Raw genomic sequence first — 23,431 nt, 5'->3', positions numbered from 1 at the left:
AGGAATAAAAATTCGAAGCTGTATATAATTGACTGACTGATTTGTGGATATTACAACTGGCATCACAAGTATATACTAAACGAGGTAAACGATATCACATTCTCCTAAAGAAGTAAAAGGACAAGGATCTCCGACAGATTTAAGCAAACGACAGCGGAAACGGCTTTGAGGACAAAGCGAGTCTTTCTGGTGCAATAAAAATTCTAGCTCCCAAGAATAACGGCCCCCCCAAAAAAAAAAAAAAAAATTTATTCATAAAATCTAATTTTTGAGTACTTTAACCTTAAAACTTTACAAAACTACACAATCTCGTACATACGTATTAAAGTTCTGTCTCCAACACTTCCTTCATATGAGGAAGCAGTTTGATTGATTCACTGAGAGAGAGAGAGAGAGAGAGAGAGAGAGAGAGAGAGAGAGAGAGAGAGAGAGAGAGAGAGAGCAGCCGAAGGTCAATTCCAGTCGATTTCTAATAGAACTGGCTGGAAACGAGGATTGGCTTTATCTGAATGAATGGACTCACTACTTTGGCTTCAGCTCTGCCAAATATTGGCCATGGCATTAATGAAACTTCGTCTCTGTTTGCTGCGACAATAAGCCGACTCCAATTCCACCAGGAGCTATATAGACACCTCATTTTCCCAAAATTCTCATCCAATATTGCCTCCAAGTCTCTCTCTCTCTCTCTCTCTCTCTCTCTCTCTCTCTCTCTCTCTCTCTCTCTCTCTCTCTCTCTGATTATATAACAAGAGTTAGCTGAGTTGATATGAAAAAATATTACTGATTTATGTCACACAATTTTTACACAAAAATATCATCAACGTGATGTTATCAACCTTCACATACATAATTAATTTAATTACGTCAAGCTGAAAAAACTAAGAAGTTATCTAAATTTCGGTGCTACCTTGCATGTCAACTTCACAGCAAATTGCCTGCAATCACGAGAAAACTTCAGATTAACGTATTGTAAACATTCATGTATGAAATGTCACAAGCAATTAGATGCCTCCGAACATTCATGAACAGTGACCCCCTACCACCACCCCCACAAAAAAGTAAAAGCCATAGTAATAATAATAAAATTTAATTACTGGGACCCATCCGGATAATACCAACCTCTCGAAATGTGTGAAAACGACGGAGAAAGCAAATTCCACAACATAACAGACAAAACACACAAAATATGTTAAGCTTTTCATCAGAATGGTCCACAAAAGCAAAATTTTCAAGTTCCAAAACTAACGCCAGATCGTTTGCTCAACAGTTTCAAGTGTTTAAGAATTACTGAATCTGTTCCATATCTGCTACCTGAAAGAATTAGAACCAAGGGTTATTCATATTGTGATATGAACATAAACAAAAGAAAAAACGTTGTTGGTTTGCCTGTACACGACCAATATCCATAAAAATAAAAACAACGGAAATTTTCTCAACAAAGCACGCTAATTAGTATCAAACTTTTAAGATGCAGCTCTCAGAATCTATGAAACACACCGAAACGACAGGAGAGCAGATGGTGTCAGAACATCTCACTTAGGGATATATTCGTGTGTGTGTGTGTGTGTGTGTGTGTGTGTGTGTGTGTGTGTGTGTGTGTGTGTGTGTGTGTGTGTGTGTGTGTGTGTGTGTGTGTGTGTGTGTGTATTCTTTTAGTCATTTCACATTAAGAAACTTTTTTATGTAAAAACATTAATAGCCTGACACATCCCACAAAAACCATCTAAGACGAGGGAGGAGCCACTGTGCTTATACAATGAGAGAGAGAGAGAGAGAGAGAGAGAGAGAGAGAGAGAGAGAGAGAGAGAGAGAGAGAGAGAGAGAGAGAGAGAGTCGATTTTCAGGAAGTCATCAAGTACAGTACACAAAGTTCAAACGAGGAGGCCACACCTGTAAGGATGGATCCTCCCGTCACAACAAACAAGTTCTAATCCCCTCGAGTACAAAAACAAATGCTGGAGACTCCAGCTCGTCTTTGTAGTAGCTTGTTCACTCATTAGTTTCAATATGTGTGGATGTGTGTGTGTGTGTGTGTGTGTGTATATATATATATATATATATATATATATATATATATATATATATATATATATATATATATATATATATATATATATATATACACACATACATACACACACACAGGATATGAATGTTGAGGTTTTCAGTAACAAGGCAGCCTAAAACGTAAAACTTATAAGAAGACAGCAATTATTGAACTTGGAAGGCAAAGCTTAATAAACGATGCAACTACAGGTACCCGAAAATAAAGGAAATCATTACCGGATATTGTGACACATGTTAAAGTCAATGAAATCATATTGTCATTGCAGATAATTCTACCAAAGGCATCGTTCTCAAGTCAATAGTGCAGATTATTATATATATATATATATATATATATATATATATATATATATATATATATATATATATATATATATATATATATATATATATATATATATTATATATATACACACACACACACAAACACAAACACATACACACACATATATATATTTGTGTGTGTGTGTGTGTGTGTGTGTGTGTGTGTGTGTATGTATGTAGGTACAAGGAGGCTGTTTTCTCCGCCTCTGCGTTTGATGATTATTGCAGGAAGCAGTGCAACTTGCCTACGTAAAGACTATAAAAGATTGTTAAAACATTAGTTAATGCACCCTAAAATATTACAACTCACCAAGGCAACATGAGATGACCAGCAAAAGAAAGAGGACTTCATTCACTGTTCCTGCAGACCCAGTCACAAGGAAGATTCCTTACTCAAATACACGCCAAAACTTTACCCGAAAATAACTCATCTTTCCCCATTCTTTACATCTGCATTCATTCAACAGTTCCCGAAAAAAATAAAACTTACGTCCTGCATAGGCAAATATGTCAGTAACTGAGAAGAAAAGATTTTCTCCTTCTACAACCAGGCATTTATTCCCAAGTCCATGCCCCATTTGCAAGGGAAAGAATGGGGAATTAAAAATAATAGAACAGCAAACCACGCCTTTAGGATTTAGTAAATATCATGATTACCTTACAGCACAATACTCTGCGAAAGGTATCTTATTTTTCGCCAATTGCCAGTTTCATCTACTAGGATACTTCCTACAAAGAACATCAACGATGTCTGCCATGCTCATTCCAAAACTGTTCAATCAAGGATGAACTTCATTTCATACACTTTCAAATTATTTTCTCAAAATATAAAAAAAAAAACTTCTCTAGATCTTTGGTGACATGGCAGAAGTCAAAAGGAAACCTTAAAAAGTCCCTCCAAAAAACATACTGCAAAACTGATTCTTTGTGTACGTTTTCATACATAGTAATTTCCTCGAAGGTGATTACGTCAGAACCAAAGGCAGATTAGTATCCCGTTACAGGTCTGGCATGTATTATGACGTTCGACCCCTACTGAAAATGGTTATACACATGTCAAACTATTTCATGATAAACATCTTCCATGATGTGTACAATATTCAACACACAAAACATCAACGATCTGCAAGTCCTGAATTATGCATGGAAATACTATTAAATACTATATACTATATATTTTCAAGTAATCCACTTGCACACAGATGGAAAGCCAATACGAGACTATATACGCTTGTATTTTATGTGAAAAACTGCAATAAACTGCATGAGAGAGAGAGAGAGAGAGAGAGAGAGAGAGAGAGAGAGAGAGAGAGAGAGAGAGAGAGAGAACACCTTTCGACCACAAGACATACATTACAACTACAACAGCCACGTCAGATAATTATAGACCTAACCACCTCCACTACAAATTCCCAACACAATCCATTAACAATACTGACGGCCACACAATGACGACGGCAGTAGCTTCGTTCAGATGCCTTCAGGATGATCATAACCACGTAATCTTAAGGAGACACCTCCCTACTTCTACCATTCATTTTCATTTGAACTAATATTCTCGCGAGCAATAAAATGACAAAAAAAAAACATTTATTTTATTGTCAAAAATATTAGCAGTGATGGCCAGTGCTTTCACAAGATAATGGGAGTTAAGGAGACTCTTAATTCAATTTTTAAAATATATTTGGACAACAAAACTATCGTGGAATTTCTTATTCAATAATATTAATGTTCTTTCGAATGTATTGTATGAGTAAAATCAGACCCTACTTCTACTCTTCGCGAACTGAGTTTTTTGATGAAGATATTCATTACACAATTCTAAACACTGTGAATAATATAGTCATTCATTCCCAGTATATACCTCAAAACAGAAAAGACAGAGAGAGAGAGAGAGAGAGAGAGAGAGAGAGAGAGTTCGCATAAATCATCAATAATGACGTAACCATATACGGCTTAGCTGTCACTACTTGCCTTGCAATGCCTTTGTTGCAATATCGCTTCCCACCCCACATAAACATACCTTTCAGGAGATAACATCGCCATGCTTGTCCGTAATGACTGAAAATTTGAAGGACAAAAATCAATTGGTTTTGGTGATTGGTAAGGCACCTTCATCATGCCAAGTCTCACTCAAGAGTACGTGGATAACGGCAATTACGTCTCTCTCTCTCTCTCTCTCTCTCTCTCTCTCTCTCTCTCTCTCTCTCTCTCTACGAGAATGATGGGAAGACTGACAATACATATCATCTGGGGCATCATTTTCTTCATTAAATGATACTCTAATCATACGTCTCGATTATGCTCAATCGATGAGGCAAAACGGGTTTTGCTATAAACCTTAGTAGCAGGGGATTGCGGGGAGTGGATGGCGGGGGATTGCGGGGAGTGGATGGCGGGGAGGAGGAGGAGAGTGGATCCTCTTAATATTCTGCGTGAGATTAGAATCTGGGCCTAAACTACTGAAGGTGCTGTGAGCGCAGTCGTGACGATGGGCCCCCAACACAGCCTCCAGCGGCTCTCTGTTCTTCTTCAGCGGCGAGGCGCCTGTGAGAAAGTTTTGAGATATGCCGCCGACGCCCCTCCCCATTCCCACACCGCCTCTCTCTCTCTCTCTAACCCCCTCCACCTCCCTAACCCCTCACGTGCATCCAGGCAACTCGGTCCATCCTAGGTGAATATCAGGTTAAGAGGTCAGTTTCAAGGTTACGTTTCCCTTAATTCCCTGCTACGATGATGTATATATAGTATATATTTGTATGGGGGTGCGTGCTCGTGCGTAAGATCAAGTTACTATTTAATATACACGATGAGTTTCCTATGTATGAAAAGTAAAAATGCATAAAACAGAAAGAACAAAAATCTACATACTGAAATGATCGCTTAGGTCTTTGGTATATCGTCATATAAATTCCCCCTCTTTCGGCCAAATCATGAATTCCCTATAATACTTTTCAAGTAAGCAATACGATTCATGGCCAAAGACAACTTGATGGGCAAGTTTTTCCTTTCTCATTTTGTCATCAAAATGCAATACATTAGTACGTCATTAAACAACTTCCTCTAGGATTTTTCCTTTGTGAGTTATCTGCAATAGCTGAGTGATGGCTCTTTTATCCAAAGTCAACGTCACAACACCAAACGTAACAGGCCGAACATAACAATTCGCAGCACTTTTACTTATTCTAACAATTACTCTTCTCAACACCTCATGGTTTACTGCCTTTCGAACCCTCTCTTGCATGTTACATCCAACCATATTTCCTGTCCGAGCCACTCATACAGCGAAATGAATGATGAGGTCAGTCTCACTAAAATAAAGCTGATATAAATCGAAAACGACCTCCATTCCATACACCACCTTAGTAATCATTAAATAATTGATGCTTACCACCAACTCCATATCTTCTTTCTTTTTTTCAGGATGGGTGTTTCTTCTTAAACTATCAGGTCAAAAAGCACATTTAAAAGTAATCACCACAAAATGGAAGCGTTGGAAAAATAAGGGGTGAAAATTAACAAAATATGAAACGGAACAATCTAAGATTATTAAATAAAACACATCATTTGCTATATTTATAATTAGATGAATGATGTGTAACCACAGCAACCATGGTGAACATTTCCAATGGAAACCTTCATAACAGAGCTTAAAGGACATACTTTGAATATGCAGGCTACGACTGATTTCCGAAGCAAACTCCGTACCATGTCCGGGAAGCTGAAGAGATAGACGCAGATGCATCACGCATTTCGGAATGAAGCCTTTTTTTTTCCAATCTGCCTTCCCATTAGCCTCTACTTTAGAAAAAGTTCAAAACAGCCGGAGCCCTCAATATAAGAGCCACTTGCTGATAAATAGACTCTAAGGCATACAGTCTTTGTGTGGATGTATGGACGGACTTTGGAAATTGGGTCAATGCCCAGACACTGGCGCCACGGAGGCCATTCTGCACCGTAATGGAAGACAGACAAACGACAGCCAGTGAGATGATGTTATAGGAGAATCGTTCATCGATGTTCGCATCTTTGTGCACTCCCCTATGATCTGGAATAGTCAGTTTATCAGAGAAGACTCGAGTGAATCTGTGACTCACAAACACTCGCCCTTTCTCTAACCTTCTCAACCCTATCTGAAATCAGGCACATCTCTCGTACACTTGATAGGCATTTGATAAAACCTCTTTTTCAGCTTCAGCATTCTATTTCACCGAAGAAACATTTGGTTATTAACGCAATAAGGTGTAGATAAAAAAAAAAAAAAAAGGTGAAGATGCATCCAACTAAAGCTTCGGAACAAAAGCAAAAGAAAACGATCTCGTATAAAAATGCAATACTTTCCCTGGTGAAAGTATGAACTTCTGATGAGTGTATAACGTATAATATTCTTCGGGGTAAATGAACCTCTCCTTATGGCTTCTGCATCTAAATGACCTTCATCATTCTCATCAGTTTTCCCATGTGAACTTGGAGATTGTGAACGCATAACTAAACCACTGCCTTTTGAAACTGGTATTAAACATGTCTTTAATATTCCCCCACAGCACCAGAGCTAAGAACGGGTTGTTAACACTGAACTGACTTTCAAAACACCGTTGGAATATATATATGTGTATATATATAATACATATACACATATATATAATATATATATGTATATATACATATATATATATGTACATATATATATACACATATATATATATATATATATATATATATATATATATATATATATATATATATATATATATATATAATTAATCAATCATTCTACACATGTACGTTTGCAAGAATAAACTTGTAAAAGTAAATGTTATATTTGTAACCGGACTTTTTAATGATAACCAAAGAGACAAGGAAGTAATACACTAACTTCCTGACATCTGAGAGAGAGAGAGAGAGAGAGAGAGAGAGAGAGAGAGAGAGAGAGAGAGAGAGAGAGAGAGAGAGAGAGAGAGAGGTTATGAGAAATACTCAAGTCAACGGAGGCAAAAGGATTTAAGGGGATGTTGCTTCTGCCCTCGTGCGCAATGGAACCCTGTAATCAAACACTGGGCTTCTCGTTTGAGAACCTACAATGCTGCCACTACGAGAACTCCTGAGAGAGAGAGAGAGAGAGAGAGAGAGAGAGAGAGAGAGAGAGAGAGAGAATTAAGCCTTCTATTAAACCCATACACACCCTTAGTTAACAAATTTCCAGGTATGCGCTGACATGACAACTTCTTATAAGCACGATTTCCATTTATACTATAAAAATCACCACTATCGAAAACGACTGACAAAAATCTTAACTAAAAGCAACTCCAATAAGGAGGAGGAGGAGGAGGAAGTCATAAATCCCTGAAATAAATTAGCGAACATAATAAAAACCATAGTAAGAAATATACCCAGAACACTGCCCATTTTGAGCGTCCAATTTAATGTCATAGACGGATGGGAATTCGCGTTTAAAATCCCACAGGCGACAGCACCATCAATTAATATAGGAAAATGACTGGTATCAGACAGCCAATTTAGCTTCTCAACAGTTGCTGATATTCCACAAGATACCAAGGAATGCCCTGACTATCGGAAACCCCTCTTTGGACAACAGGCCAAATTTGGTTTGCCTGCCGTTTAACTAAAGCCCAATTTCTTGGGGTTTTGGTCCTCGCCATGGCAGGAGCTGGCTATACGACAACAGCAAAATCAGTAATACTTCAAAGTATACGAAAGGTGTGACTAAAATATAAACTTTGGTTGATCTAAGCGAGAATATGCTTTTTATATAAACACTACCTAATGTGCATCGCGCACTGATGGATATCAAATGCTGGTCCCTCATCCCTGAAAAAAAAGGATATTGCCAAACTGTCATACCAAACATATCATACCACAAGTGGCTCTCACTTCTGTTCTATTGAAGGCTTTTCGAACTAACTTTTCTTCAAGTGTTCAACGATGCTTGACATGAACGTATATCTTTAATAAATAAAAAAAAAAAAATAACTACAAGCTGCAGACTAAAATCTCTCCAAATTACAAAACCATGGTTAGAAACGTGAGAAAATATCGAAAATATGATCAGTCTGCTCAGCCAACTTGCAAGCTTTGCCCTCAAATACCATGACCTCTCCATCTCTCCTTTTCACGTAGAAAATCAATTTTCTTCCTCGTGATAAGGATAATCAAGTGTAAGAACTCAAAAGAGTAGAAATGCTGTACGATAAGGGTTAGTTGAGAGAGAGAGAGAGAGAGAGAGAGAGAGAGAGAGAGAGAGAGAGAGAGAGAGAGAGAGAGAGGCAGAGAACTATTATGAGTTGCTGCTAGGGTGGAGGGGAGAGAGAGAGAGAGAGAGAGAGAGAGAGAGAGAGAGAGAGAGAGAGAGAGAGAGAACCAGATGTGAGTTCACTGCTCTGTCTAAATGTGTACCTAAGAATATCCTTTCATTAGTCCTGTTGTAATCTGATAGAAGATGATGCTACAAGTGAAAAAGGGCGACAACCAAATGATGGTCCATGAGATTTTTTTAAAGGTGGGTGGTGAGACAAGAGGGCTGAGGCAGGGGGATGGGAAATGAGTGAGAGAGGAGAGACAAAGTAAAAGAGAAGATCAAGATAAGAGGCATGAGAGGCAGGCCATTTACTTTGCTCTTCTCCCCTCAGCTATTCACTTATTCACTCACCTGGTATTTTCAGTTACTCAACAGCAATGAGGAAAACCACACTCGTCAAGGGAGACGCCGTTACCTGTAAACAAATGACAAAAACAGAATTAATTCCACGGTTAATTACGATAAAAATGACATTCGAATCGTGTTTTCAAGACAGGTGTTCTAAAATGCACTAAATTAGTAAATGGTTGAGTAATTATTAATTAGCAAAAATCCTCAAAATCTGCAACTTTTGCAGTTCAGGAGTTTTCGAACTATTTATTTACGGAAATAATAATAAGTTAATCAGTACTTTTGGCTGACTCCGCCACATATCAAGGTCAATGCAAATATTTTGAAGTGACCGTTTTCAAAGACCGATAAGTCACAATCTCTCTAAAATGTTTATTGCACTGTTTTTTTACTTACAGTAAAAAAATACACAATATTTTATGAAAGGTAATTTTCTTCTTTCTTCGTGTGATTTCCACAATTGTTTGATATTGCGTAAGTAATCACGCTTTGTTTTTGGATTCGCACTTCACTTTCCTCATTGACTCTATTTCCTAAAAATCTGAAGTGAATACGGTACATTTTTCTGAAAATGAACTTGTTCTTCAGATTCTTTACAGTTTATCCATATGATTAATAATGAGATTTTGTTGAGAAAACACATTTCCCAGTTCATATCAAATGAATTAGTAATTTTTTGACGAACGAAATATACTGGAAATTACCAATTTTTTGCAAAGTCAACAACGATTATAAGGCAAAAACAAAACCTCCTAATGATTCACTCTCCTTTTGGAAGTAACTAACTTGCATAAATGCACGAACAATAATTCCATCACATGTCCTGAGAAGAACCGTCAGCACTCAAAACTTGAAGGTCCAACGCAATCACAAGTCATATCTATCACATGACATCACATCTAGCGCTACCCTGCGACTAAATGTGTTTCCAGCGGCAAGAAATCTGACGCGTTAAGTGAATGCACTCATGCGTGGCCTTTCCAGAATCAAATTCTTGAATACTCCGCGCATACTGATGTCGAGTGCTTTTTCCTCGTTTTGCTTGTGGCTTCAGAAAATGTCACCGGGTACATTTTGAAGAGTATTTTAGGATGAGGCTGCTAGTCCCACGCCTATCTTCATTCTGGCTGCGACTCATGTCCACCAACTGCCGAGTACATGATTCAATGAGCAGCACAAGCGAGAAATGGATTTTGCAGTAACAAAAATCGCTCTCGGCTGGGGATTAAACTCGGTGACCATAGACATTTATTTATACAATGGTTATATACATATAGCCTATATATATATATATAATATATATATATATATATATATATATATATATATATATATATATATATATATATACATGAAAATTTAAAACCACATATTTTCTCATCAAAATCTCCTCTTCAGTATTAACTATGTGAAGAAGTTAAAAGACAGTTCATTGACTTTTAACTTAACCTCGAGTTTAAAATTCGCTGTCTGCTTTAGGATAATATATGATCAGGAAGGAATATTAATAAAAAATAAACAAATGGATAAATTTATATATATATATATATATATATATATATATATATATATATATATATATATATATATATATATATAAGGCAGTTTCTCTATACTATAAGCCAAACGATAACGTTAGAATCAAGAACTCTATTTCCAATGACATATGGTTTTTTCAAATTTGAGGTTTTCTAAGCAATGAAAATCAATTTCAGCTTTTGGGAACTATATTCAAAGGAGGATACTTCTAATAAATATTTAAAAAATAATAAAACCGAACTTTCTGCTTAATTTTTTGGAGAGTTTTATTTACCTATCACTTTTTCCTATTTACTTTATATATGTAAAATAGCTTACTATACCAAATGTCATTTCTAGATGAAAATATCTATTTTCTATTTAACTGTTTACTTTCAAATGCTGATATTCACGCTACCTAATTCCCAAAGAACAATTTCCATACACTGGTAAGCGTAAGAGCACGCGTGTATGAGTGCCACATGCAAGAGACACTCGAACCCTTCCATGGCATACCCGCAATATAGGTCACACTTCCTCCCATGGAGCTACAGTATGTCATTTTCCAGCAGGCGGTAACAAGGCCTTGGCGTAATAACAGTAATGGATCTTCGATTGTCGGTTGCTGAAAAATAAATAGCTTCGTTACGGCATGACAGTCTCTTCCACTTTCCTCTGATGATCAAAGCCTAAGCGCGAAAAGGTCCTACTGAATACAGGTGTTATTAATAATAATGGTCGAATTAAAGCTGTTAACGAGATGGAGCACATAAGAAGATGAGACAATTAATTATACAGATTTCCCGGGAGACGGAAGACACTTCGTGTTCTGTGAGAGAGCTGGAGAGAAATTTTATCAAATTTCCTGGCAACCAAAAATAAAACCATCTCTGAGAGAGAGAGAGAGAGAGAGAGAGAGAGAGAGAGAGAGAGAGAGAGAGAGAGAGAGAGAGAGAGAGATGGCGTTGATGAACCTGGATAATGTGCGAAGGCAAAATGGGAAAATAATCACCTTTAGTAGAGATGTGTGACTTCCAGCTAATCTCACGCTTAAGAATGACTGATGGCTCGAGGGATTTGAGAGAGAGAGAGAGAGAGAGAGAGAGAGAGAGAGAGAGAGAGAGAGAGAGAGAGAGAGAGGGGGATGAAATGCGATCCTTTCATTTCACAATCCTTTCCATTTCTTTTTCTCTCTCTCTCTCTCTCTCTCTCTCTCTCTCTAAAAAAATACAAATGGGAAAAATAAATACTTTGACTATGGCCAGCATGCATTGAAATCTCTTTTAAACAAGTTTTTTATGATAATTTATGTTTACATAAATACACAGACACGTACGTTACGGGAAGTGGCTTAACCACACTCATATGTTTATATAAATATACATATATATATGTATATATATGTATATGTATATGTGTGTATATATAGATATAATATATAAATATATATATATATATATATATATATATATATATATATATATATATATATATATATATAAAACCCTCACCCCCCTATGGCTAGAAAAGCGTGTTGCGAAAGTTGTGCAATCTTCCATGTTCTTTCTTAGTAAAAGTAAGTGAAACCTACAAACGAAATGTTAAAAGAAAATAACTGTATAAATTATTCGATGATGTCTCACTTTCTGACACCAGCAAGCACACAATCATGACGTCATCAAGAAAAAGGGGGTTACAAATGAAAGACTGATTTGGCAATTTCCTATGAAGTGAAGGAAGACCTCAATCGAGTCACGTCTGGTAACTTACAGGTTAGCTGCAGCTCTCTCTCTCTCTCTCTCTCTCTCTCTCTCTCTCTCTCTCTCTCTCTCTCTCTCTCTCTCTCTCTCTCTCTCTCTCTCTCAATAATACTCAATCTTCATTACTTTTTGAACCTCAATATATAGTTCACTAAAACACAACAGTTAAGCAAAGACAAGAATACTCTTTCATTTTATATGCGAAAGAGATTAGTGAAATAGGACAGTAACACAAATTGAATTCCTGCTCAATAAACAATAGTTCTCCTTTCTTTAACAAGAAAGACCAATATAAAATTTTCCTTAAGAATGAAACATTCCTGAAAATATATATTTTTACTCTCAAAACATCTCTCCCTATGTTACTGAAACCATAAAACGGGTTGTAATTACAAATCAAGTCAGTGTGCTGAGGAAAAAAAAAAGTAATGAAACCTACAAGCCTCCGCTGTTTGGTGCACGCGACTATATACATACATATACATATAAACATACATATATAAGTAATGTGTAGGACAGGTTTTTAAAGTAAATTATGTATGATGCTCTTGCTGTATCAGCTTTCAAGACTCGTAGTAACATCAGTCGCGTGCACCAAACAGCGAAGGCTTGTAGGCTTCATTACCTTTTTTTTCCAGCACACTGACTTTATTTGTAATTACAACCCGTTTTATGGTTTCAGTAACATAGGGAGAGATGTTTTGAGAGCAAAAATTTATATTTTCAGGAATGTTTCATATCCATAATATATATACTGTATATGTATATTTATATATATATATATATATATATATATATATATATATATATATATATATATATATATATGTACAGGTATATGTATATATATAATATATATATATATATATATATATATATATATATATATATATATATATATATATATATATACTATATATATATGTATGTATACATATACAGCATTACAGTTCGTTCCATCTGGCTCGTAGTTTACGGTGCTAAAGCTAGTTCATTCTCTATTTTAAGTATTTGTTTCAATATCTTCATGATGATTATACCTAATACCACTTTTCCTTCTTCCAACCACATAAAAGTGTTCTACATTCTGCATTTCCCCTAAACATTCCAGTAGAACCAAATATACAGTCCTTAAGACCAATGTGTCTCAATGACTGGTCCTGCTCTCAATTTCTACTATTTTCTACCCCTCCAGAATTAGGGCTCCTGATCTTGACTCAGCCCGTGATGTACTACTTCAAGTTCCCACAATTCTCAACCTTCATTTTCCATTACTGGTATAAAATTTACACTTCTAAGATATTATTTGCGCTTACAGCACCATATGTGCAAATGCACCTAAAGTCCGGGATATCCAAAATTCCCTTTTCAAGAAAATGGAGAAGAGAGAGAGAGAGAGAGAGAGAGAGAGAGAGAGAGAGAGAGAGAGAGAGAGAGATCGTGGTATAGCATAATGATGATAAATCATGCAACAGCCCCCGAGTGCTTCCGTGGGATCTTCATCATGACCACTGGCCAGCTCAAACACAACGAAGGGCACGCCCTTCTACTGCTCCTCTCTTGCCCATCGGGTATCTCTCTCTCTCTCTCTCTCTCTCTCTCTCTCTCTCTCTCTCTCTCTCAGAGTTGGCGGCAATGCCCTTGCTCTCAGCATAGCATTCAATTTATCCTGGGTTCTTTTTCTTATAGCGTTTGCTCTACATTTACTACAAGGAATTTGTGTTGCTTCAGGCTTAATATGTCAGAAGGAAAAGCAGATATAATTGGAAATACCATGATTTAACACGAATCTGGAAATGTTGTAGTATCAAAAACTTAAGAATATATATATTATTATATATTTATATATATATATATATATATATATATATATATATATATATATATATATATATAATGTAATACATACTGAATTAGCCTTCTTCCTGTGTCCATATATGAAACACAAAGCATTATCGGCTTCTAATGAAAAGTCTCATTCGTCAAAAACACACTCCCATTATATGACAGAGAAAAGGTTCTCACTTTTTCCCCTCTGTGAGATGTTCAACAACGAAATACAGTCTTTAGCGTCTCAATATGCTTATATCTTCCAAGAGATGACCACCTGGCTGAAGAAAAGAAAAGGTTGGGGGGGGGGGGGTTAGGAGAGAAAGGAGAAGGACGGTGGGGGAACCTGGAGATGAGGGGAGGAAAGAGGGCGAGAGTAGAGCTTGAACAATCATCTTCACCCATCGGCTATATGATCAACCAGGGCAGAATCAGAGAGAGAGAGAGAGAGAGAGAGAGAGAGAGAGAGAGAGAGAGAGAGAGAGAGAGAGAGAGAGAGAGACTGCAGTGGAATCTGGTAGCTGAGAGTACCTGTGAATACCTTCCTCTGGAATTCACAGGCTGAACTGGGGTGAAGGACGAGAAACAAGAGGTTATGCAATTTTTTATTCATATTCGAAAAGGACAAAAGAATACTAAAATAAAGGGAATGCATTCTTCTCTTCAGCAGGTGCTGAGAGCAAAATATGACAACAAGGTGAGAGGATTCAATACATGAAAATAAAACTTTGCAGTTTTTTTTTTTGTCATTTCATCACTATTACATCCTTTTTTTTTTTACTGAATACTGAAAATTTTCAAACAAGAGTTGACCACCACAATCTGTGAGAATCCTGAGAAGATTCGAAAAGAAATAAATGGCTCGTATCTAGTTAGTTCAACAACTGAAAGAAACCAATTTTTTAATAAACAAATTCTTTAAAACACAGAATGACAGATGCAAATATCTACTTTGATCCCGCTATAACACACTCAATCTTTCTCATATCATTTACAGAATCGACAACAATGCAGTCAGAGTTCCATGATATGAAGGGGAAAGGAAGAGGAACCAAAGTCCAACGGTAAGTGGTAACTAAATACACTTGTAGTGTCTTTAATTTTAAAAATTATTACAATTTATAATCACTACACACAAATATAAACAAAGAGTATATACTAATATATTGAGTTTGTGTCCACATACTTACATTTACAATGTACAGGCTACCATACTCAAACACGTGTACGTACAAAAACACATGTACAGTCACAAGCTCTTATACTAGTTTCATGTAACAAATGGTTGATAAAAGCACTTCCTTGCACTTAGTGAATATCATACATGCATAGATACACATACGTACATACATACATACATATACATATATATATATATATATATATATATATATATATATATATATATATATATATATATATATATATATATATACGCACTTATATATTTTTACTTATATATATGTGTGCACAGAAATTCAGTCAATGTGCGTTACTCTTGCTCTGGTTGCTCAACAAGATATGCAGTTCTGTATCTTCTGATAAGTTAATCACAACGATAAATTAACTTATACATTCTTTCGGTTAATCATGTGAAAAATTATATTTAATGACGAAGCGGTTTCAGGTAAAACAGGATGCTTGGAGACAGCAGCCCGAACTCTTTCGGATTTTCTAGTAGAGAGAGAGAGAGAGAGAGAGAGAGAGAGAGAGAGAGAGAGAGAGAGAGAGAGAGAGAGAGAGAGAGAGAGCACCCAAGGGAGAAGAAAGAAAATGAAGAGGAGGGGTCGGAGGAGGAGTGGGAAGGAGGCACATGATAATGTGCCTTTTAACTTCGACGGGGAAATGGGTGGGCCGTGCTCATATTAATGATTATATGAAAGAAAGAATTTGATCTATGGGGTTATTCATCAAACGTTCATTCGCTATTCAGTCTCTCCGTTGACCATCAAAAGGAAATTCCAGTCAAAATGAATTATATATACCTTTCCATTATAATCACTCAAAACATTTTCAAGTAATTACGGCTTGGGAATATCTACAGATACTATTGGTGAATACATAATGCAACTCATATACAGTTAAAATGGAAATAAATCAAAGGTATAACCACTGAATAGATTTTGAAGCCAGGTATTCTTTTTTTTTTTAATCATTACCTTCCATCTCTCTGTTGGGGTTCTAAATATAAGTTACAATTTTAAGTACAGAGATTTATTTAAGGCATTATGGAAATCATTCACACGACAGAGAGAGAGAGAGAGAGAGAGAGAGAGAGAGAGAGAGAGAGAGAGAGAGAGAGAGAGAGAGTTTACGCGTCTTAACAGTAGAGCTTCGAGTCTCATAAAACACACTCTGAAAGACAGTGCTGTAGTAACAATATTTTACGTACAAAAGGGGTATTCACTGTGATTTCTGATTTAAGCGGAAGGAATCAAGCCCGAATGAAGTTTCCGTCTAAGAGCAAGTTCACCACATTTAACTGGAAAAGGGAGATAAAGACGTCGAAACTTGAAACACAGAGGGGGAAAATGCTACAGTTCTCAAATTCAGTAAGAGCCGGAGGTCTGAAGATTCCAGTGTTCCTGACAAATGACCTTCTCATTCCTTCCCAAAAGATTTTCCCACGATATGACCCAAAGACAAATCTCTCCTCCCTCCCGCATGCAAGCAAGACAACGATGAGAGGAGCACGTCGTGTCCTTTCGGGTACCTGAAGTGGCCTGTATGACAATTCCCATGGCTACTCCGGACCGAAAGATGAAATACCCGGTGGGTGTTGGCAGTGCCCGAGAATCAGATCGGACACCCAGATCGTGACTCGACCAGGTCTCTTCCATTGGAATTAGGTTTTTTCTTCTTTCACTTTTTTCTTTATGAAAAATTCCACTGACATAACGGAAATGAAATATACTAGGAAACATGGAATTCATATACCAATGTATTAGCTGTATAACTTTACAAACAAGTATTCTCACGGTTATATGTATATATATATATATATATATATTATATATATATATATATATATATATATATATGTATGTATACATGTATGTACATATATATATATATATATATATATATATATATATATATATATATATATATATATATATATAAAAATATGGCTACTTTCACAATTTAATATATGTGATGTGTGAAATACACACACACACACACACAATTATATGTATGGTATGTGTGTGAATGTATATATATAACTTCTCTTTTCAGAGGAGTAGATGCAGGATCTTCTGGTTCTCAGCAAGTCTTCTGGAATGAGTCTTCCAGTACCCTTTCCCCACTATCAGTGACCACCCCAAATACTCAATTCACTATTTGTTAAGGCTCAATTTTTTCAGGAAAAACAGGAAAAGGATTTTTTCCTTCTATGGGATTGAACTCTGATCTCTCATAAGTGTGTGTAGCAAGGAGCTCATATATATATATATATATATATATATATATATATATATATATATATATATATATATATATATATATATATATATATATATATATATATATATATATATATATATATATATATACATACATATATATAAACATACACATATATATATATATATATATATATATATATATATATATATATATATATATATATATATATATGTTGCGTGTGCATGGGTGCAAGCGTGAGCATTTGTGCATGCCTTTCGTACTTTACTGTATATAAACAAGATTAAAATTCAAATAATCCACTTGAATGAATAATATTTCAAACCCCTAATAAGCTCTTGAGAAGCTTTCAATCCTTGTATCGAAGCCTCTCTTTGGGTCTCTCAATCCAAGACGTCTTGCCCTGGGATAAGCCTCGAGTAGCGGGTCGGGTCGGGTGGGTCAACGGTCGTGCAGTCTTTGGCTACTTCGGGCGGTGCGACAAGCGAGGGAGGGCACCTTCTTCTCTCCCACGTAAACGATGAGGAATTGGTCACTACTTACTAAAACCGCGAGCAGCACGATTGTCGTGACGCCAATCAGAAGTTACTCGATTATTACGCGGGATTTACATGCTCCGAGGGCGAAGACGGTGCATATGATCTGATGCAGACTTTACCGTGGGAGTTCAACCGTTTTCCCACCAGGCATTTCAATGTTCCTGGAATATAATAGCCAGTGTTCTTAGAAAATATAAATAGCACAGCAATGCAGCGTGAGCGAAATATTATTGTTAACTTACCAATTGTGCTATTTTTATTTATCCAAAACTTCAAAAATCTAGAAGCAAAATAATCTCGGTGACTAACCAAGTTTTTTTTTTTTTTTTTTTGAGGGTTGGGGGATAATCGACTCTTTAATATTTCAGGGAAAATATTTACTAAGGATTGCTATTCTACGCCAGGAATTTCAAACCTTTTCCACTGTCATCATGACCAACAGATCCAATAACAATTTCTGACATTAACATACTGTTTACAAAAGGGAACTCGAAAGCTCTAATGCATCTCAAGATTCACAAATTTAAAAGACACCCCAGTACAACCTTGTGGTTGGAGCTTTTCAGCCCAACTGCTTTCATATCTTCTTATAATGAGATATGACGTTAAAATTACAAACTACAAACGGAATTGGCACAAGGTCATCTAAACCTACACTAGAGGAACTGAACAAAATAAATAATCTTTCACTGTATAGCTTGCTCAGTTCCTTACGATGGCATTTTCCTTCCAATTTTTATTAACCAAAGACGTTCTGTATAGCTTCCCTGAGGGAGGAGAAGAGGGTGGAGGGTCAAGGGTTCCCACGCCCTCGTGGTTATCAGATGATGACCGGCAGCCTGGAAGCTGCACATCTTTTTCTCCTGGTGGTCATCTGGACGCACACGCAACCACGGAGCGCTCCAAGACCGGATCGTGGGGACGTCGAATGACCTGCCTCCCTCAGAGTACCCGAAGGCACCATGGCATCTGAACCTCGATGACAGGGTATCTCTGATAGAGACGAAGTTAAATAATGGGACCAATAAAAAGGTAGAGACAAGAGAAAAAAATTAAAAGTACGTACTATGGCGTGGGATCGAGTTACTAAGGAAGTCAAAGCTATCGGTCAAAGTGGAAAAAAATAACGATCTTCAGTTCCCGTTTCAGTAAAACACTCCGATGCCCTCCGACCCCAATTTAAAGATCGACTGACATGTGGGAAACTGATGACATTATGGAGGCTGGATATGGAAAGGTGGGAACGAGGAAGAATACAAATGTTTCTCTCGTCCCTATCAATGACCTCCTGCTCTTCCTACCCTTTCCCTTTCGCTGGGAGATCAAGACACAACCGTGAAAGACACTTCTCACACAATGTTGCCGGCCCACCTCCATGGGTGCTCGTCCCTTCATGTTACGGGCATGACTCACTGACGAGATGCAAATGAGGTTTCACTCTCTCGGAAAGCTTACCTTCCGAACAATTCTGCCTCCAACTAAATCAAACTCACAATAACTGAATACATCTTTATCCAATCTTATATAAGTAAAACTCGCATTAACAGAGGCATTATGACCAGCACAACTTTGGTCTTTTCCTGATTAAAAAATCACGTTAAGAGAAAAAATGCCATTAGCTGATTCATTATTGTAAACTGGAGTCACACTGCCGTCCACGGTTAATTTGAAGTCTACTAAAAAGTCAAACTCTACAAATTGCCTCTACCTTTGTGGACAGGCGTGAGCTAATATTAAAACGGCGGAGGCCCGACATTTTTTCTCCTAGCAAAATAAAACCGGGTACAATCAGGTTCAAATCAGTACAATACAAAAGAGGATCTTGCACTTCTGCTTTTACCTGTATAATTACATTTGCTTCAGCAATATTATATCTCGAAATACAGCAAACACATCCGAATCGTTTTCCGCATAGGGATATTTTATGGAAGCTAGTTAGAACATTCATGTCACATCCCGTTTTGCATGTTTTACAGGCAGCACGTTTAATAATAATAATAATAATAATAATAATAATAATAATAATAATAATAATGTATTGGGGGTAAAGACTTCAGCATAAATGGCTACGGAACACTGAAGACACTTTTTCAAGATCTTCACAGGCAATTCGGTGCAGGAACCCCTTCCATCCTAATGAGCGAGTGCAAGATCCTGGTGTTCGAGAGAAAATTTACCATACGTATAAAACTCCGTGTGGCTGCCGTTTATCAAATGAATACTGCGAACTCTCAATATATAAAATTTAACCAATTACGGGGATGGAATGACCACAACAAAATACCCTTGTATTGTCAAGACTAAACATCACGGTGAAAATCCTAAACTGAGCACTATATTGTGTTAAATGCAATAAATTACAATCTTTATATATATATATATATATATATATATATATATATATATATATATATATATATATATATATATATATATATATTAAATATTTCAGAAGTGAAAAATGTGGTTGCTAGAGGTTAAAGTTTCTGTGATTGGTTAGTAATTTACAAAATGAAAACTGTAAACATAAGGAGAATTTTGGACGCTCTCCTATCTAGTTCACTGAAACATCCAATGTGTCAATGTTTAAGTGCAGGATGTCATCACATAAGAGGGAAGGTCCATAATCACACGATGCCAGTCTAGGTCGCTTTACCACAAAAAACGTAAAAAATTTGAGTCACTGCGGGATCTGGCAGCAAACACGAAGAGAAGATCAGGCCAAGGCCAAATAACTATACAGAGAGGGAAAAGTCAGGTCTAGAAGCCGAATTATATAAGGTTTGGTCGTGGCTTGACATTTCGAGAGGCTGACCTCCAAGGCACCATACGCTGACCTGCGATTCCCTTAAGAGGAATGTCGGCGGAACCATTCTTGTCGCCCACTCCTCCCCCTACAGGTCACGCGCGAGGCTTCTGATGGGGATGAGGCTGGGCTGGGAAAATGTTCTCGCCGATTCTGGTGGCTCTCGGGCACCGTTGCGACAATGCCGTTCGCACCAGATTTCCAAGGTCAGCTGGAAGCTTTAATAAAACTTTTTGCAACCGTCTTCTTTATCCAGGTTGGAGTCAAGACGAGGGATGTTTGCCCTTCCTGGCCACAGACAAGACTTACCAAAAATAATAATCCTAAATGACCCCACCTTCATCTCAATATGGCTGATGTGTTTTTGTTTCTCTTTTGATTAAAACACCCCGTTCTGTACACCTTCATTGCAGTCTCTATCACGCCTGCACATTCACTTTAATTGTTTGTTAAGAGTTAATGCATCAAAAAAGTGACGCTGGCCTTCGACGGTGGAAATTTTTAATTTACAGGTGTAAAGAAATTTATGTAGGAAAGTAAAGTAACCAAACGCCAGACAAGATAGAATAACCATAAGGAAATTTTGAACAGGAAAATAATTTTAAAAATTTACAATGGCTAATACCGAATAAAAGAATTTTAAGCAAGACATTTTCAGATAAAAGACGAGTTATAAAAAGAGTAGAGATTAAGGTAAGAAAGTAAACTTGCCTGATATTAGCAAACTGATTGCTATAAAAGGAAAAAGGTGAAAAGATAACTGATGATAAAACTTATTTCCCAGTACCTGAAGCACATCTAGCACAATCAGCTTTCCATTTCATTTAAGTTGGCAAAATTTAGGAGACCTCCAGTTTGTCTCCCACACCCCGTCGCCTTGGTGTTGATTACCGTGACTTCTGAAGCCTCAATTTAAATCTTTTTCTGCAATGGCAAACTTCACCGCACTGGAGAGACACTTCACCCCGAAAGTCATTAACTGCCTTTCGTTGGAGCACATTTCCCCATAAATCTGGGACTTTGATTATCTCTAAAAAGATTTTCAAATAACACCTTGAATCTTCTCGGGTCACGCTTTCTCTCTTCTCGTGACCACAGTTTCCCCCAGGGAGGATTACTCACCCTCAACGCTTGAAGTAAACAAATCCCAAATGAAAGGAAACTCTGAACTGGACACATTCAATGCCATTAACAAGATGTTCTCTCTGATTTAGCATATCGTCCCCTTCACGGCATAGATGTACTTTTCAGTACTAGCTCCACTACTAGATAAATGTACTCATTAATGTTTATACGTACAGAATTCGTCTCAACTTCTTTCTAAAATCCTACAGGCCGTGCAGTTCACTCTCTTTACTGGAAACACTTGGTACAGTATTCTGAAAATGTAACTGATGTTTCAGCTCGAAACGTTAAAGAGACTCCGTAAACGCTGCTTTCAAGTTTCATGACTACGCCTTAATTCACACACACACACACACACACATATATACATTATAAATAAGTGTGTGTATACATATACTCTCTCTCTCTTTGCTGCTGTGCAATTTTTATGCATTTGCTGACTTGCCCCCTTTTTTTTATTTCCCGAGTTCATCACACTTTTATTACACCTCTGTTCTACTACCTGATTTTTCTCTTTTCACTGATTATTTACAATGAACATACAACCATTCTGACAGTACAAACCAGAAACGGAATGAAGCTTTGAATAAAGAAACGATGAAAAAAACAGATTAAATATGCACATAGTATATAACAATCAGTCCACGTAATTACGAAAGAGCAACAGCGAATTCTACGAAAGCTTCCTTGGAAAGCTAAATGCATTTTTAGCTTCTCGTAAGTGAATGCATTTATATTTTCATAATAATAATAATAATAATAATAATAATAATATATGCATAACCATAAAGATTACTTTAAAATGAACATAATAACGTTGATAATAATTATCTAATAATTAAACGCACTACTTGGTACATTTTAAAGACAGCATATTAAATGGAAAAGCCCATAAAAGTATCCTCATCATTACCATTGTTATCAGTGTCTTTACTTTACTTGTATTTCTTGTACGTGCTGGTGTGTACTACTAAGTCAAAATAACACACTACAAAAGTTTACGGAAAAAATTTCGACTTCTCATTGTAACTAAATTTCTGTTTTTCAAATGCCACTGCTTACGCGCGCGCGCACACATACACACACACACACACACACACACACAGAGAGAGAGAGAGAGAGAGAGAGAGAGAGAGAGAGAGAAATTTCTTATGAATGGCATTAACTCGTGGAGTGAGGATTACACAACTGAGGCCCTCCTTTTATGGTATAAACTGCGACTGCGAAATCTCTTCTTCCTTTCTCTCTCTCTACCCTATCACCGACCAACAACAGTCGTCTAGCAACCTAGTCCCTAATTCACTGCTTAGGTCAGCAGAGGTGCACTGAATTCTCTGGGAATGCGCCAATCTGCCCCTTCTCGTCCAAT

The 23,431-nt window shown here is 36.8% G+C and overlaps 1 protein-coding gene across 6 annotated transcripts in view; it reads right to left on the bottom strand.

The window, feature by feature from the left end:
- Positions 1-23,431, bottom strand: part of LOC136830826 (delta-like protein B) — a 628,420-nt gene that overhangs the window by 236,262 nt on the left and 368,727 nt on the right. For 2 of the 6 annotated variants that reach the window (XM_067090801.1, XM_067090805.1), the window contains one exon: positions 9,059-9,122. The exons of the other annotated variants lie outside the window; for them this stretch is intronic. The gene's annotated coding sequence lies outside the window, so the exon portion shown is untranslated. The remainder of the gene's footprint in view (positions 1-9,058; positions 9,123-23,431) is intronic. 6 annotated transcript variants of the gene reach the window in all.

The sequence above is a fragment of the Macrobrachium rosenbergii genome, chromosome 47 (assembly GCF_040412425.1).
Source record: "Macrobrachium rosenbergii isolate ZJJX-2024 chromosome 47, ASM4041242v1, whole genome shotgun sequence".
NCBI lineage: Eukaryota > Metazoa > Arthropoda > Malacostraca > Decapoda > Palaemonidae > Macrobrachium > Macrobrachium rosenbergii.
Note: the sequence above shows the minus strand (reverse complement) of the source record. Positions and strands in the feature narration are given on the sequence as shown.